The sequence below is a fragment of the Rhagoletis pomonella genome, unplaced genomic scaffold (genome assembly GCF_013731165.1).
Source record: "Rhagoletis pomonella isolate Grant_MI unplaced genomic scaffold, Rhpom_1.0 Rhpom_scaffold_00002, whole genome shotgun sequence".
NCBI lineage: Eukaryota > Metazoa > Arthropoda > Insecta > Diptera > Tephritidae > Rhagoletis > Rhagoletis pomonella.
The window spans coordinates 61731962-61737606 of NW_023458556.1; the positions used below are offsets into that span (position 1 = coordinate 61731962).

The 5645-nt window shown below is 35.1% G+C and overlaps 1 protein-coding gene across 1 annotated transcript in view; it reads right to left on the reverse strand.

The window, feature by feature from the left end:
• LOC118733922 (aminoacylase-1B) overlaps positions 1-5645 on the reverse strand; it is a 15363-nt gene that overhangs the window by 3366 nt on the left and 6352 nt on the right. The gene's annotated exons all lie outside the window — the stretch shown is intronic.

Genomic DNA, 5645 nt, shown 5'->3' on the forward strand with positions numbered 1-5645 from the left:
GCTGAATATGACGCCTTATGTTGGACAAAAGGGGGAGTGTAAAGGATTAAAATGGCGGAAATTAGTCTATGGTTACAGAAGATATAAAATAAATTAACCGATAAAGGCTTGCGTTTCGCTTGCGCTTTCCTCTCATAGTATTTACCGCTGGACTTTTAACTCGATGAAATGCATAATCTATCGAAAGGGGAATTTTTGAGTTTTAGTTAGTTACGGCTTTTTGTATTTCAGCGACTAAGGTGAGATAGGGCCTTTTAATATTAAGTTAACGATATCGTCACTAAACACGAATAAAGGCGCGAGCTCAAAAGTTGACGGCGAAAAAAGACGAATAAAAAAATTTCAGCGTCAAAGACTCTTAACATACTTCGCCAAAGTTTTTTATAAGCATCTTTTTTCGCAAAATTTGTTTAAACGCCTTTATCCGCCGTCATAACACGCGCCTTTATTCGTGTGTAGTGACGATATGTGCTATTTTAAAAAATTTACATTTTATTTCGAAGGAGTGGAAAATTGATGTCAGCTAATATGATTTCAAGTCCAAATCTTCTTATTTTTTATGCCATGTGATACATTCTTCCACACTGATTTCAAATTCTCAGTCTCAAAAAACGACCAAAATGTAGTCAAGCCAAATCGACTGCTCAGAAGACTTTTCAAGAACGCTCTATTTCAGAATTTGGTTGAAGAACGCCCTATTTCAGCTTCCGATTCAAACACGCCCTATCTCAGCACATTTTTAATTTATTTTGAAGTGAGATAGAGCGTTCTTCAACCAAATTTTGAGATAAGGTATTTTTCAATAAAATTTTGAAATAGGGCGTTCTTGAAAAGCTTTTTGAGACAGGGCGTTTTCGAAATGGCTACCAAGATAGGTCGAACTTCCACTCAGCAGTCGAAACATTGTCTAAATAAATTATACAGAGCAAAAATTAAAAAAAAAACCATAATTTTATGATTTGCGAAAACGGAACGTCTCTAGACTCCACACTGTGATTGCGGTCCTCTAGACTTGTCAACTTGCTTGCCAACGTTTGAATTCTTGAAACAGGGACATCAATTTCAATGCTGTTTATTTGGAAATTTTCTATTTAAACAACAAAACAATTAGAAAGTTCACAAGGTGTTGTATACTGTCGTATTGTTGTATGTCGGAAACTTTAAATTACTAAAAATATATTTAGGGGATTCGCAAACTACCAATTTTATTTAGCCGTTAAAAAATTACGATATACGACGCGTACGACAATACGGCACGTACGACATCTTGTGCACTAAATAACTTTAAGGGGTAAGTTAAAATTGAATTAAAAATCACACGAAATTATAAACCAATTTTTTATTTACATTTTACTTCAAATTTTTTATAAAAATATACATAGTTCATACTACACCAAAAAAACATTAAAATAACATCTCTAAAGGCCCTGTCACATACAGCTTTCGCGTCGCTTTGGCGTTGTATCATTTTGACAGCAACGTAAGTAGCGCAAGTGTTTGCTACAATCAATGATCTGACAGCGATTGTTTTTAGTTTTTGAATTTGAATTTTACAATTAAAAACATTCAAAAATTTTTAAAATAGAAGCTTTTGGTCGTCGCGGTCCTTAATCGTTTTTTCTTTGCATGATTTTGTGTGTTTATTAGCAAAAAGTGATTGATTTCATCAAGGGACTGTCAACGCGCGCAAAACGGCAAGATTTAACCAGCGTTCGTGTTGCTTTGGCGTCATGATTGCCTATGTGAACAGCTTCATATAAATGTATTTATTCATCTTAGCTGTCAAAGCAAAACCAACGCCAAAGCTGCACGAAAGCTGTATGTGCCAGAGCCTTAAGCTTTCTGCAAAACTCAGGAAAATGCAAGACATTTCCATACAAGTTAGCATTGTAGTATAAAGCTAAGCGTACACGGAAGAGAAATCTCTCGAGAGTTTCACTGAAATAAAAATCTCCTCTCTCAATTAAGTTTACACGGTAGAGCAACTCTAGGAGATATTCACTCTAGCTAGAGATAAAATAGAGAAATCTCAACTTTTATCTATCACTATCAATAGTTATCTCTCGCCTAGAGTTAGTTTTCTATCTCGAATTGTTGTCAACGCTTGTTGTATGTATATATGTATTTATATCAAAGCCACGATGTAAAAAATATAGTTGGCGCCATCAGCGGAGCGCTAACCCTTCGTCGATTTGACAGCATTCACCTATTTTCTGACGTCATAAAATACATTTTCGCAATATGAACAAGAATTAAATTTTCAAATTGTACTTATTTGCCGAATAAAATTTTACCTACAAATAGACAAATGTACTTAAAAATTTAACATGGCAACCTCTCTCTTCGGTACTATGTGTACTTTTGGACTCGCATCAAACAACCTTTAATATTTAAAATTCAGTTGAAAGGAGTTTATCCGAGCAGTTCCAGCCAAACTACTATATATATGTATGTAGGTATTCACCAAGTTGAGCAAGTGGCCTGGCACTCTGACAAAACAGCAGATAACTCAAGCAACGACTATTGCCAGAGTGCCAGACCACCTGCTCAATTTGTGAATACCCCTTATGTTTTAACCAATAATTATGCCCCTTTGAAAAGGACGGAGGCTATCGGAAAAGCCATTGAAATACCAATGAAAATAAGAGGATGATTCCCGGTACATTATTTGGCTACGTTCTAATTGCACTTAAAATTGTGTGCTTGTATCGAATATACGTATTAATGTCGTAGCCATTTCAAAATTTAACAATCTGTAATGAAGTTCACTGTCAAGACTTTACTATACGTCTCCGTAGAGCAAAAGGTCTATTTAGCTTGCTAAATAGAGCCTAGAGTTGTCGTAGAGTTTTCGATCTAGCTTTGTTGGACTGTGTACACGGCGAAAAAGTCTCGCTAAATAACTCTCACATAGACTTTGTAGGTGAGTCTTTCGTAGAGCTCTACTGAGTGTTTACACGTCTCTAGCGAGATTTTTGTCTAAATCTCGCGTTTTTTCTCTACCATGTACACTTAGCTTAACTAAGTGCCAGTTTGAAGCTTTTAAAAAATCGCGTTGCTTTTTTTCAGTTTCTTCCAAAAAAAAAAAAAATTGTCAAACAAACTTTGTGTACTTTGTTACAATCCAATTGTTTAAAATCCATTTGCAATTAAAGTAGCAATAGCGTTCTTGATTTTAGAGTCGATTAACCGTAAAGTACTAACCTATTTTACATACATTAGTACTAATGATCGTCGAACCGACAGAAGATAAAACTCTAACCTCACATAAAAGGTTTGTATAGTAACCAATAGTCAGTACTAATTTGTACTAGAACCTGCAAATTTTTACAGGAAAAGTGTATGATAACCCAAAAAATTTGCAAGAGAGCACTGAATCGAGAGCGTAACAATACGGGAGAGCTGTAAATTCTTGCTAGTGAAATTTTTACTAGCAGAAATTAGCTAGCAGACGAAGAAGAAGAATAAATGTCAAAAGCCGGCATTTGTTGAATTGGTTTAGTACAAACAAAAGTAAAATGAGTGGAAATCAAAATATTAATGATGTACTAGACTGTGTAAGTGCTTGTGTGTAAAGCAAAGAGTTTAAAACTGATTTATAAATAGTAAAATGTTTACAGCAGAATATCAAAAGGGTGCAACAACTATTCACTTGTAAGTTTTTACTAGTTTTGCGTTCAATAACTTTTTCTGCTAGTTTTCTCTTCTTCTCAATTTTACGCTCTATTTTGCTTTTACGCTCTCGCTGCAATGTTTTACTGGAGAAGTTACTACACAAACCTAAAATGTGACCGCAATCACACCAAGCAGTAAAGAGATAATAAATAAAACTAGAGTTATAGTCGTCGAATCAAAGAACCTTAGTACACTAGGGTTAAATAGAATTTGTAAAATATATATACATGTTTTAAGAGTTCTAAATGTTTTTACAACGAGATTTCTAAACATTTTTTCTTGCCAACAAAACCGAGACATTTTGCGCCCCGGCATGCCCTTCCTTGCGGTCGTACCTAGCACAATGAAAGAAGAGTTCAGGTAGGAGAGGAATAGGTTCATAAATGAACACTGGCTTAACACTGCAGTTCTACGCCACGCTAAATGGTTACTGGGAGCAAGAACTTTACAAGGTTCATGGCAATAATAAGTCTTCCCAAGGAGAGATTAAGGATGATAAGAGGTTTTCTGACGGGTCACTGCAGACTGAGGGGTCACCTGCACAAACTAGGTATCTGGTCGAACGACCTATGTCGTTTCTGCGAGGTGACAGTGGAGGCTTCTTTGCACCTGCTTTGCAAGTGCGAGGCGGTTGCGAGAGATCGGGAAAGGTATGTAGTCCAACTCTGGCCAAGTGAAGAACTTATACAATCGCTAACCCCTGGAGATCTCCTAAAATTTCTAGGTTCTCTAGGGTTAGGTGAGGAGCTGTGAATGGTTGAGGGCACAATAGATCTCTTGGTCGCAGTTCATACCTCTATTTCAATCTATCTACCTATGCAGTGAAGGAACAACTAATTTAAAATGCAGTAATCGGTTGAAGTAATATTTTCTGATGGTCATGGAGAGAGCACTGCCCTTACTTGTTTTATATTAAAGTTGAGTCGCGTTTAGGTCATTCATTTTATTCATCGCACAAAGTTTAGTTGTTTCTAGGTTCAAGATTCCCTTAAAATAACACATAGTACGTATATATGTACATATAACGAGTTCTGTTACGACTGGGTTCGACCTTTTTGAGGGCCACACTCATGCAAGAAAAGTGCTTCTTCAACAAGTACAATTTGAGAGTAATCTCTTTAGAGTCTGAAGTTTAATCCCTACGTACATATACACCATAGCTCTTGATTCATTTATTACTATTTGTATACACACGAAATAATGAATACGAATAGTTATCGCGATGTATTATCTCTCCACGTAAGCATATTTATGTATATGTATATAAAAAAAGTGCAAGTAGACATTAGACCGGGTGGGTTCCCATATAAAAAGTTGTAACTATTCCTGCTCGGTAGACCAAAAACTTTTTTTTTTATCAAAAACCGGTTAGCTAGCAAATTTTAATTTGTACCCTGATTTTAAGGTAGGATATACATATATATATCGTCGGAAAGGTTATTCTGAGAACCATATATCGGTAGCTTAGTGTGAAAAGTTGTCAAGTCCCCATTTTCTAAACCAATTACATTTAGAACAATAAAAAATACATCGTTACCAAAAGCATCGACCTATCTGTTTCGTTTTTAACCATTTCTATTCAGTGATACGCAAATTTCCTACGTCTTAAACAGTCACAGGAAATGTCACAAAGAATGTATAAACTTTTCATCACCGTTATGGAATTTGATTCGTTAAGAGTGTTTTAAAATTTTTGGAAAATAGGTGCTTCAAGCAAATGAGTTTGAAAGGTTTTTATTATCTCATATCAAATAAAAAAATGGACTTAGCAACATTTTACTCTAAGCTGGCGGTATCTTTTTAAAATCAGTGAAAAATGTATACTTGTTGAAATTTTTAATTTTATGATAACTAAAATTTCGCGATCCAATCTAATGTTTATAGTATATGTACATTAGACCGTAACGGAAAAAAAAATTCGAGTTTAAAGTACTTTTGCAAGGCAATTTCAAAAGAAAAAAAAAACAGTT